The 13,431-nt window shown below is 37.3% G+C and overlaps 1 protein-coding gene across 2 annotated transcripts in view; it reads left to right on the forward strand.

The window, feature by feature from the left end:
• LOC137496911 (zinc finger protein OZF-like) overlaps nucleotides 1-13,431 on the forward strand; it is a 137,839-nt gene that overhangs the window by 24,424 nt on the left and 99,984 nt on the right. Inside the window, exon 4 of one of the 2 annotated variants that reach the window (XM_068226920.1) lies at nucleotides 10,058-10,140. The exons of the other annotated variant lie outside the window; for it this stretch is intronic. The gene's annotated coding sequence lies outside the window, so the exon portion shown is untranslated. The remainder of the gene's footprint in view (nucleotides 1-10,057; nucleotides 10,141-13,431) is intronic. 2 annotated transcript variants of the gene reach the window in all.

Raw genomic sequence — 13,431 nt, forward strand, 5'->3', positions numbered from 1 at the left:
AACGCGGACTAACAATCTTGAGCATTTCTCAGTCCATTAACTATAATTGTCGATGGGATACAACGGGATCCGATAGACTACATTTTCAACTGAATAACGAGGGAAAATCTTGTAGAATTTGGGAAGGCGATTTTACAATATTAACTGTGGCAAAGTAGAAAGACCGGAACGAGATCGATGCAAGGACGCTTTGCAGTGCCGCGTGTTAAACTCGTGAAAAGAGCAGAGACAAAGTATTCATTATTGGTGTAAATAAGTGTTTAACGTGCTATTATAAGTTACTTATATATGTGTTTGTGTGTATTTTAGTGTGTTAATGCGTGAAGCCATGTGAATTCATTAAAGCCTGCAAGAATGAAGAACATGGTCATGGAGAAAGGCATTGGTTCACGTGTTAAGGCCGCCTATATGATGGCTTAAGTTCATCATGGGGCCGACCTGAAACCATGAGGCCATGGAGCTGAGTATGGAGCGTTGCCGAATCGATGAGTACCCTGATTCATTATATCTGATTAGGTGTTTACTTGTAAATAATTTAATGCATGACAATTCATTTTATATTTCTTGTATTTTACTGTAGCAAGGATAGTTAGAGTTTTAGGGCGTAAATTTTATACTGATGCCTGGGGGGAGTGGATATGTAAATAAGAGGCGTGTGTTGAATATGGTCTTCATAAATGATGAAATAATATGTGTATATAAATAATGATCTTCTATATTGATAAATACGTGTGTGAAATATTGTTTTCTTTAGTGCGCGATCTTCTGATAAATACCAGCGTGTGTGTGAATATATAAAGTGATACAGGAGGCAATCAGTGTAAGTTCATAGTCAAGGGAATAAATAGATTAGCCTAGCATGTTGCATGACAGCAAGATCGTCGAGAGGAATTTCATTGACCGAAAGATTCGAACCTTGGTTATTCAGGCACATTACAGTGAAATTTGAGAGTGTATGTCATCAGTAAGTTATATGTGTTGTTAACCACTGGACGAAAAATGTGCTGTAGGGAATAGGTTTCATCATGTAATTTATCTGAGATGTAGTTAGTCCACTTTCGAAGTAGAGCTTTTAAGACATAAAATGCCAGCAGCAGGGGACGAATTAATGAGATTGTGTAGTGCATTATATGAATAAATACCGGCATAGTGATATACGTGTTTCTTAATAATGTTGATCGAGGAATGTAGAATTAAACAAGTGAGATATGGAGCAAATAATGTGCATTGAGAGTGTTATATATAATGGTTACTGTTCGCCCAGAAAGCAAGGATACGAAAGATGATTTTGAGGAAAACATCTGAGTTCATTATAGCGGAGAGAGAGAAATATTAATTGGGTGCGGACGAGTTGAAATGCCGTGTTAATCAAATGAGCGAGGCGCTTGAGATAAGGAAGTCGCCCGTGTCGGCATGCTGTGTATTAAAGGAAGTCAGACAGCATTGGCAGGGTCTTACAAGTAAAAGAATTAAAGTCATTCATAATATAGTCCTGTTTGAGGAATTTAGGACAGCACATTGAAATTAAAAATAATAGATATACTTCGTGACAGTTCATTGTGACGAGTGAAATGATAGGTCACTGTAATGATGCTATGCTGAGGGTCGGAGTTCGATGCCCGGCCAAGGTCAATGAATGATGATTTTCCCTGTGATTATTTGGTTGACTGATGGTGTGTTTGTTTCAATGTTATATGTTCTACTGTGTGTTGAGCAATGCAAATTTTGGTTTGCAGTTGTATTATTTCTTGTTAATGTGTGAATTCAGTTCACGTATGGTTAATTTTATTTGCGACAATGAGGTTCTGTCCCATTGTTTTTAGAATCAGTGGAGATTAAGTTGTGTATTACAATAGTAGTGTAGGTTTCTTGCTACAGAGTAGGCATATGTTATACGTACTATGAAAACAGCCGATTATGTATGTGCGGGATATTTATAATTTAAATGAATCAGAGTAGTAAATTAATTTATTTATGTCAGGATTACTTTCGATTCGCGCGAGTGTTCCATATTACCAGCATTTATAGGAGTGGAGGATGTTATGAGAAAGAATAAGTCAGATAAATTTCGGACTTAAATAATATTAGGAATTATTTTTGTAAATTGAGACAAATAATTTAATAATTTAACAAATTTTGGATTTAAGGATTATCTGATTTTACCAAATGTAATTGAATAATTTAATGATTTCAGAGGTAACGATTATAATGACATGATGACCTCGGATTTAGTGAATAATAATAATTTAATGAATTTAATTAATTGAAATGAGGAGTTCACGAATTATACGGCGAATGTTGGATTTAATGACTTCATATAGCTTCATAAATTTCAGAATGGAAGATTGTAATAAAATAAATAATTTAATAATTATAATTACAAGGTTTATAACATAGTGATGGAATAATTTGAAAGTATGGAAAGTAAATACGGATTAATTTATTCAAAGAATATTTATATTAAAGATTTCAAAGGTCACTCTGATGAGCTAATGAATGTTATGATGGTAAATTATAATAGCATTTTTTTATTATTAATAATTTTGAAATATGGTGTTAACCAGATATGATTGAAATTGAATTGAATTAAAATTGGAGGTATTGGAGTAGAGTAACGGTGGTAAATAAAATGAGATGCAATAGGAATCAAATTAAGTAATGTGGTTGGAAGAAAATTTGAATTTATGAGTCATGTTGTTGATACCTCATAGTCGGGGTTGACGAAAATTAGAAACATTATTTTGGTAATTTACATTGATGAATTCGTAACAAATGATGGCGAGGAGTGTCTCATAATAAATGATAATGAAATTTGAACAGAATTCAGATGAATCGGATGATGTAGAGTGTGATGTACAAATATTTGGTCCGAAATTTTGTTGATTTGTATAGGGGTATTGCTTTGCCAAAGTTTAGAATTTCTTTTCAATAAATCTGTGTTTGTAAAAGGTTCTCATTCAGATCTCCTTATTTTAATTATTTTTCTTCTCTTTTATACTTCCTGCCTAATAATTTTTAAGGTTAGTTAACATTCGAAGATGTCTCTGTGGGTAGTACCCAGTCAGCGACCTTGTGATAGTCTTATGCCGGTGCCATATTTCAAAGGCTGGAAGGGTGAAGGCTTGAATATATATATATTTATAAATTCAAACCTGATAAATAAGATTATTGGTAAAATGAAATCAAAAACTACTACAAATTTAATTCCAGGTAAGCCAAAAAGAATAAACACTGCCACCTTCACCTTCACTAACCCCACCATATACAGCATTACCAACCCATTTAAGAAGCATAACATCAGAATTGCCTACCGAACCCTCAACACTAATCGGAATATATTCTTTAATTCCAACTTGGTAAATACTTCTCAGGACAAATTTTCTAACTCTGGTATTTACAGACTCAAATGCCCCCAGTGTGAATTTTCTTATATCGGACAAACTGGCCGCAGTTTTAGAACTAGATACTTGGAACATAAGTCCATAAGATAAAATATCTCCTCCAATAAATTTACAGTTTACCGCCTATAATCTCAGCCACCCTACCGCAACAATGACTTTTTTCAACTAATCATAAGGATATTGGAACATTATACTTCATCTTTGGTGCCTGAGCAGGAATGGCAAACTCCTAATCACGAAGTTGATGTAGTGGCAATGAGTGTACCAAAAGGTTGTGGCAACCCAATAAATCCTACTTTATTAGGTCCTTTACGAATTTGAATATAACCCAAAACCTTTCGCTCTAATAAAGTAAGAAAAGCCACGCCAATCAATACACAAATGATCAATATAATACCACTATAGTACTAATTAACGTTATAATAAAAGAATCCTTACCAAAATCCAAGTAATATACATAATTTCAACTCCCATATGCTATTATTCATGCAATAGCTATAAGTAAAGCAACATCCCCAATCCGATTAGATAAAGCTGTTAACAAACCCACATTATAAGACTTAACATTTTGATAATAAATTACTAAACAATAAGAAACAAGTCCTAATCCATCTCAACCCAATAAAATTCTAATTAAATTTGGTCTAATAATCAATAACCCTCTAGGCTTAAATAGAAATTCAGATAAAATTCCATTTCATCCTTATTTCACCTTCAGGGACATTTTTGGTTTTATCATTATAGTAGCCATCCTACTATTATTAACTCTTCTTGAAGCTTATATATTAGGAGACCCTGATAATTTTACTCCTGCCAACCCTTTAGTTACACCCGTTCATATTCAACCCGATTAAATTCACCTGTTATTGAATAATATACCAATCGTAAAGAATAACATACAGTTAAACCCGTAGAGAAAAAATATAAAAAAAAACTAAATATATTAATATAAGATAATCTAACAATTTCTAAAATTAAATCCTTGGAGTAAAACCCAGCTAAAAAAGGTATACCACAAAGCGCAAGATTAGAAATATTAAAACAAACAGCCGTCAATGGTATTTGACTACAAATATTTCCTATAAAACGAATATCTTGAGAATCCTTCATATTATGAATTAGTGAACCAGCACATATAAACAAAAGAGCCTTAAATAATGCATTACATCCTTATTTATCTTAATTGAAACCAAAGTAGAGGTATATTACTGTTAATAATATTATTGAAATTTATTTCCAATTAAAGAAATGTGTTGATCAAATTAAAGCTGCTAACTTTTTATTTTAATGGTTTAATTCCATTAACATTTCTCCATTTATATAGTTTAAAATAAAACAATACATTTTCATTGTATAAATAATATACCATCATATTTATAAATACCAAAAGCGCATGTGGAAGCTCCAGTATCCGGATCTATAATTTTGGCAGGTGTGTTGTTAAAATTAGGGGGATATGGATTATTACGTGTTTATTCAATAATGGTTTCTTTGGGATTAAAGTATAATTATGTTTGAGTTGCTATTAGTTTAGTTGGGGGTGTGTTAGTTAGTTTAGTACCACTAAACTGAACAAGTCCCTAAGTTACTCACTAATTTTAATATAAATTATTACAATTTCACAAAAATCTTCAATTATAAACCTTTAAATACCCCTCCGGTCATCATAACAGATTCCACCTTACCCCCTCCCCATAATACAACTCCGCCGCCAGCTTCCAGCACTCTCATTGTTGCGCCTATCCTTCCCGTCCCAACTTACTCTCTGCCTAAGCAAGCTCACAGATACAACACACGCAGCAACGGGCATGCGTTTAACAGACCCCCTTGAACGGCTAATGTCTCCGGTCAACGCTTATCCAACATAAGAGGTAAGTGATCTTAGACTCCCATTTTGAACACCCTATTTTTAAGGCCCGAGTACATCTTTTTCCTTTTTCCATTTTTCAGATTTCAGTCACGCACTTGGCATCTTATTTTTTTCTGTTTCGATCTTGGACTCCCTGTAAAAATGAAGCGCTTCAGGCGTGATCAATTCCGGTTTGAAGTGTTACTACTCCATGTCTGCTACAATATGTGATTTCTCTTGCCCGTCTCACGTATTCTATACAAGAGTGTGATATAATTATTTCTTCATTCAAAAGAATATAATCATCATTTTTTGTCATGATGAACATTCTTATTAACTGACTGGCAGCTATGAGTTTGATTATTACACTGTCAGCTCTGTGTTGTACCTAATGTTTTTAACCTCTGGCAACACGATTGTGTGTTTTTTTCTAACTTAGCCATGATGAACACTTATATATTTTCACTTTAGTTTTATGTTTGAACATTCTGATTGTCTGACTGGTAGCAATGATACCCTAATGATTTTAATTATTTCATTATCGGCTCTGTATTGTACTTTCTGTTTTTATGCTCTGTTACAACATGATTGTGTTTTTTTTCTCTTAGCCATGTTGTAATATTTTATGTTTCTTTTCACACTAGTTTTTAGCCTATTTGATTTTCCTAAATGTAAATGTTGTTTCTTAGGGTACCATATATTTTAATGACACTAGGTTAGGGGCCCTGACCTAACTTTAGGCTAAGATTTATTTTCGGCTGATGATCCTGACGACAGTTAAGCGAAACATGTCCCAGCTTGCAACGCCTGTTGTAATGTTTATTTCCTAAATATGAGGAAAGTTAAATATTGGAAAGGTGGTGTTAACTATTATTCTTATTTCAAAGTTCATTATCGCCTTGCAGCGCCAACTTCCAGCTGACGTGTTGGCATTCTATGTGACGTCATCTTCACTGCTATCTCTCTTCAGTCGCATCAGCCATGCACTGCAAGCAAGAGCATACGAGGTTCCGTCTTAGTGAAACTTTTGAAAATAATTTTGTTCCCGACTATAGAGTCTAAACAGTGTAGATCTATTCCCAGATGATCTCTGATATTCCCAGTTGGTGTATATGTAGCAGAAGCCAGTCCTTCCAAATAAAGCCGTACTGTAGAAGGCATGCCAAACCATCAGCTGATAACTAGCATATGTTACAAGTTGTACTTCCGTATGTAATACATAGTAACTGGTAACATTCTTTTGATAACTGCGGCTGTTGAAACACAGACCCTTATTTTTGAGTATATGTCATGCTTGTTCTATACATTTGTCACATCAGGATTTGCGTAAACATTTGTCCGTGAGATAAGTCAGACCACATTGTTTAGGTTAGGTGTATTATCGCCCTGATAGTGCCAAACATTCAACGGAAAAAATAAAAATAAATAACAGGAAAATATACTGCATTTATGGATATTTACAGGAGTGGCGGTAATGAGTTTTATTATCATAATGTTTAATTTGTACGTTCGTTGTCTCTTTTTTTATTAACACATACCGGTACCCTAGTACGTTTCGTTTGGTGTCTCCAAAAGTCGTTTAAAGTACGTCTGGACATAAAATTATTATTTTCGTTAGGTATGTCGGCGAGTAAAACAATCGTTTTAATTGGATAGCTTTTGTCATGTTTTAAACTTACTTCTCTCCAAATATATACCTATAATGGCCCAAGTTATGAGATATTAAACGACCACTTTTTTAATGATCTCGCCTGCTGTATAAATAGCAATAACCGCGAATATTTCTCAACTAAGGTAAACTCGTTTCCTCATCCTGAGGTTATGCTGCTCTTTTTACACGCCCAATGGAGGGAAGTTGCAGGGACCGCTTTTACCACATATCAGCCTTCGTGCCATTCGTAAATCTCTGGTAGTACGGTACTGGGAATCCTAAGTCAGGCCCCCGAAAACAGCAACTAATTGTGCTAGCCATTATGCTGGCGGACATTATTAACTACAAAACACAGGCATATAGCATGACTGATGCATGCTTGCAATGTGCGGGTTGGACACGAAGCTATTTGTGCGACGTCATCAGAGCTGCAGTAGACCTACACTACAGAGGCGGACATTTCCTAACTGCGAAACACAGATGTACCGTATGGATTCGACGTGTTTTTCATTGCACAAGTCGTATCGACGAAACTATTCACAAATTTGTGCAATGTCATCAGAGCTGCAATAAGACTTGTACCCGCTTCGAAGTGGAATTATCATCCTTCTCTGACGAATTACGTTGCGGGTTCATATGGGTGAATTTATTTTTTAAATTTTCTTCATTTCGAAAAGCCAGGGGGTGTCCAATACGCGAGGAGGTCTAATACACAAGTAAATACGGTAATCTCATTTAAATTTTTAGCCAGACTCCACATTAAATTATACCATCACGTCTTGCCATACCAGAGTTTACCAACCATACTTCACTACCTCCCTTTTCATCTCACTTTTTCAATCACTCTTTTTATTATTTAATCATTCTTGGCCACTACCACTCCAATCTCTTTTAAATTTCAGGCCATACTCACATTAAATAACTAAGCCACTTTTGGCAGAATCACACTTAGCCATCACCACCACTCTGTTCATCAATCTCATACCACCAACTCATTAAAATACTGAATCTCATTTAAACTGTAAACCAGACTCCACTACCGACCATACTCTACTCACCTTCCCACTTAAATATACTCAACTATCAAACTCCTCATTAAATTCACTATTCGTTTCAAATACCATTAACGTACACACTTTACCATCTACCGAATTTAACTTCTTAACATCTTCCATTCTGAATATTAACAAACTGACCCACCTTTCATCATGACCACTCCCTTATTAGCTTAATCACACTCCACATATAACGGCATCCCTCTTCATCTGAACTCACCATTCAAATATACTTAACTTTAATCACACTAAACCTTCCAATCTCTAATTATATATTAACACAATTGCCTAGCTTACTTACTCATACTGACTTTTTATTTCTTGTTATTATGCCTTCAACACTTTTAGCTTTCTTACCCCACAGTTCCTTTAAACTCAAGCTTCTCCATTTAATTATAGTTCCTCTTACTTCCGCTTCTTCCTTCAAACCCTTATTTTCATTATGCATATGTTCACTCACCATTTCTTGTGTATTTCCCTCCTCCGGCTCTTCCTGTATCCACATTTCCTTTCCCGCACTGGCCTCCAGCCTCATTTCTTTTCCCGCTTCCTTGATTCCTCCTAAAACCGCTTCTGTGATCTCACTGTTACTCGGTGTTCTCCTATTTCTGTTATGCACATCCTCTCCGGTTGTACTCATTTCTTCCTGACCGGGCGAGTTGGCCGTGCACGTAGAGGCGCGCGGCTGTGAGCTTGCGTCCGGGACATAGTAGGTTCGAATCCCACTATCGGCAGCCCTGAAAATGGTTTTCCGTGGTTTCCCATTTTCACACCAGGCAAATGCTGGGGCTGTACCTTAATTAAGGCCACAGCCGCTACCTTCCAACTCCTAGGCCTTTCCTATCTCATTGTCGCCATAAGACCTATCAGTGTCAGTGCGACGTAAACCCCTAGCATTTCTTCCTGCTTAAGATTCTCTTCCAGTGCTTGAAGTTTTGTCACTGTCCAACTTTGAGTCCATTTCTCATTGGTCACCACCAGTTTCTGGCCCCTAATATGCGCCCTCAACCCTTGCAGTCTTGCTCTCACTGGATGTTTCTTTAAAATCTTGGAATTCTTAATCCCCTCTCTTCCTATAACCCTCATAATCGAAATCTTTTCACTCTGCAGGTTGCCAGCGTTTCTTGTCACTATGTCCACCATCAATGTGAATAGCAGTGTCACTTTTATAGGTCTGCTCTACTCTCTCAGCATCATCTATATTGAACTGAATGAAATTAATTTTCATTTTATTTTGAATGACATCTACCACTTAATAATTAATGTCCACTTTAGTTTCTGCCTTTTATTCCTGCACACCGTAAATAAATATGGATTTCCTCCTACGTTCTTAGCTCTTGGCTTCTATTTCTTCAGATTCAACACCTCCTCTTCCATATTTTCTTAATTTTCTCCCTTAGTGACACAATTTCTCCCTCACTGTTTTCCATTTTTGCCTTACATTCTTTCATGTTTTCCTGAATCTACTGCCTTGTCTTTTCATGCTCTTTAACTTGCTCCTTATCATCTTTGTTAACAGTTCAAACGGGCAGAGCTCCTCCATTACCTCCTTTATGACCTTCCTTATGACTTCTATGTCCTCCCAGCTCATGTTGCCATTGCTCTGCAGGCCTGGATTTACTTCCATTCCCCCAATAACCAGCAGCGCAGTGACTACCGCTGCCACCAACAGTGTCTCACCCTTCAGTCCAATTACCACTTTACCTTCCTTCCTTTTGTTTGTTCCCTTCTTCATTCTTCCATGCAATCTTCCGATAGCGACCTGATATTGCTATGTACCGATCATCTTCCTCGTCACACGCTACTTGACCCATCCACTCCCCTTTTACTCCACTCTACTCAGCCACACACTCAACATGGCACGTATGTTCCCGTTGCTTGCTTAGGCTATACTGAATATGTCTCTTAATGTTGCTGTCTCTCTTTGTAATTATTAATTGCTGCTTCCTTTCCATTACTTATATTTTGACATTGGAACATACATTAATTATAGTTATATCATGCAATTAAGAATTCATTTTGCAAGCTCTTTCTTGTTTATTTACATATTTTCATTTTGTTGCTTAGTCTAGATTTCCTAATTTACTTCCCTTATTTATAGAATGCTACAGATATTAAGGAGGAAATAACTATAGAAGAACATACAATGGATCAACTGGAGCCACATATCAAAGGAGAAGACAGGTAAGTACGGTCTAGTTATACATCCCTCACACTAGCTCCCTCTGTTGACCTGTAGTAAAGTGTCAGCCTCTTTATCACAAGATCTTGGATTTAAACCCAGCATAAATTGTAGGATTTTCAGAAAGTGGATAAAAAGTCCAATAGATACTTCTTGTATTACGATGATGTTGTTGTTTGAGTCATCAGTCCGTAGACTAGTTTGATGCAGCCGTCCATGCCACCCTATGCTGTGCTAACCTTTTCATTTCTACGTAACTATTGCATCCTACATCTGCTCTAATCTGCTCGTCATATTCATACCTTGGTGTACCCCTACCATTCTTACCACGTACACTTCCTTCAAAAACCAACTGAACACGTCCTGGGTGTCTTAAGATGTGTCCTATCATTCTATCTCTTCTTCTTGTCTAATTTAGCCAAATCGATCTCCTCTCACCAATTTGATTCAGTATCTCTTCATTCGTGATTCGATGAGCTTGGCTGTTTGCAACACCACCATGATGATTTCCTTTTACATTGAGAAGATGCTCAAAATATTCCCTCCATCTCTCCAGTGATTCCCTGGGATCTATTATGAGTTCACCTGAATTACTCAAAACACTGTTCATTTCCTTTTTCCCTCCCTTATTAGATTCTTTATTACTGTCCAGAAAGGTTTCCCTGCTGCTTGACCTAGCCTTTCCAGGTTATTACCAAAATCTTCCCATGACTTCTTTTTGGATTCAACAACTACATTCTTTCTCTGTTTCTTTCATCTACGTACAAATCCCTGTCTGCCTCCGCCCTTGTTTGGAGCCATTTCTGATAAGCCTTTTTTTTGCTCTTACAGGCTGCTCCCACTACATAATTCCACCAAGATGTTCGCCTTTTCCCATCTTTACACACAGTTGTTCCTAGACATTCCCTTGCTGTTTCGACTACAGCATCCCTGTATGTCACCCATTCATTTTCTATATCCTGAACCTGCTTACTGTCTACTGTTCGAAACTTCTCACTAATCATATCCATGTACTTCTGTCTAATTTCCTCGTCCTGGAGATTTTCTACCCTTATTCGTTTGCAGACAGATTTCACTTTCTCTACCCTAGGCCTAGAGATACTTAGTTCACTACAGATCAGATAGTGGTCTGTATCATCGAAAAATCCTCGAAAAACTCGTACATTCCTAAAAGATTTCCTGAATTCAAAGTCTGTTAAGATATAGTCTATTATGGATCTGGTACCCCTAGCCTCCCATGTGTAGCGGTGAATAGCCTTATGCTTGAAGAATGTATTCGTAACAGCTAAACCCATACTAGCACAGAAGTCCAGCAAACGCTTCCCATTCCCATTAGCTTCCATATCTTCCCCACATTTACCAATCACCCTTTCGTATCCTTCAGTTCTATTCCCAACTCGCGCATTGAAATCGCCCATTAGCACTATTCTATCCTTGCTGTTGACCCTGACCACGATGTCACTCAATGCTTCATAAAACTTGTCAACTTCATCCTCATCTGCACCCTCACATGGTGAATACACAGACACAATCCTTGTCCTAGTTCCTCCCACTGACAAATCTACCCACATCATTCGCTCATTTACGTGCCTAACAGAAACTATGTTGCGTGCAATGGTATTCCTGATATTAAGAGCCCTACCCCAGATTCTGCCCTTCCCTTTCTAACACCCGTCAAGTACACTTTATAATCTCCTATCTCTTCCTCCTTATCTCCCCATACCCGAATATCACTTACTCCTAGCACATCCAGATGCATCCCCTTTGCTGACTCAGCCAGTTCTACCTTCTTTCTTCCATAAGCCCCATTAATATTGATAGCTCCCCATCGAATTCCATTTCGTTCGCCAAGTTGTTTCCAAGGAGTCCCTCGCCTGTCAAATGGGAGTGGGACTCCATTACTCCAATAGGTCCGAGGCTTGTTTAAAGTGTTCTGAGCTCGGTAAATTCATGAAGCAGGATGCTGCCCTACTTGCACATAGTCCAAGTGAGGATCTCTCCTCTAACGGGTTATGGACCACCGGTGAATTGTATAGTCCTAGCCGCCTGAGCACAAGGAGGGCCACGACTCAGAAATCGGTAAAAATCAAGGCATACATCCCTTCGTCAAACGTTCTCCGTGTAGTTATAATACGAGGTGTAGATAAGAACCTTTCAAATGGTGACATTCTCCACAATTTGGAAACTCCATTACCTATTAAGGCAGTCCAACGTCTTAATCGAAAGGTTGTACAGAATGACCAAACAGAGTTTCTACCCACAGGATCTGTAAAGATCATTTTTCGTGCACAACCTCTTCCACCCAAAGTGGCGTTGTAGAAAGTGTTTTTGGATGTCGAACCATTTATCTTTTCGCCTATTCGATGTAGAAAATGTCAGAAATATGGACACACAGAGAAACAATGTCAGGCGAAAAATCACAGATGTGGTAAATGCTCTCAATTGCATGCCACCAACCAGTGTACGGAACAATATACCCAGTGTGCTTATTGTAAACGAGATCATTTAACAGGATCTTATGGCTGTCCGGAACAACGATACCAAATTAAATTGAAAAATAATGAGTACTGAACACATCTTTACTAAGGCAAAAGCCATAGTAGCTCTTCCCGTTTATTATCCAGATCAATACCCTACACAGTTTCCTCCATTATCACAGGAAAATAGATCTCCTCCTTCAGAAAATTCGCGTAAACGGAAGTTCACGCAGGTAGTAATGCAGTCTCAGCCTCCTACACCTGAGCCAGGTTATGATAGAAAAGGTTATTAATCTATCATTCGTAATGAGCACATCCCTGCAGAAAGGATTTCTTCCAATCCAAGTACGTCAGCAGCAAATGGGACAGTGCAACCTAACACCTCCTCCTCCCCCCAACAACAAGTTCAGAGAGATATGTCGGCCCCACGGGACACATTATTCGCCCAAACGAAGGAACATCTTCAAAAAGAAATTCAGCGCATCTTGGGGAATGAACCTCAACTCAGTCCTGTTATTTATAAATTGCGGGATCATATAGAACTCTTTATGATCAACATCCTTCAATGGAATGTTAGAAGTGCAATTCCTAAACGGCACGAATTACAATTGCTAATAAAAGAATCCCAGGCTAATTTCATAATGTTACAAGAAACTTGGCTTACTTCGCATTCTCGTTTTCAGATACCGGGTTATCAAATACTAAGACATAGTGGTGATGGTGTAGCTATATGTATTCAGAATTCACTAAGATATTCTCCTCTAGCAATAAATAATCTAATACCTCAAACTTATGTTATAGGACTCATTTATAATA

The sequence above is a fragment of the Anabrus simplex genome, chromosome 3 (assembly GCF_040414725.1).
Source record: "Anabrus simplex isolate iqAnaSimp1 chromosome 3, ASM4041472v1, whole genome shotgun sequence".
In the NCBI taxonomy this organism is placed as follows: Eukaryota; Metazoa; Arthropoda; class Insecta; order Orthoptera; family Tettigoniidae; genus Anabrus; species Anabrus simplex.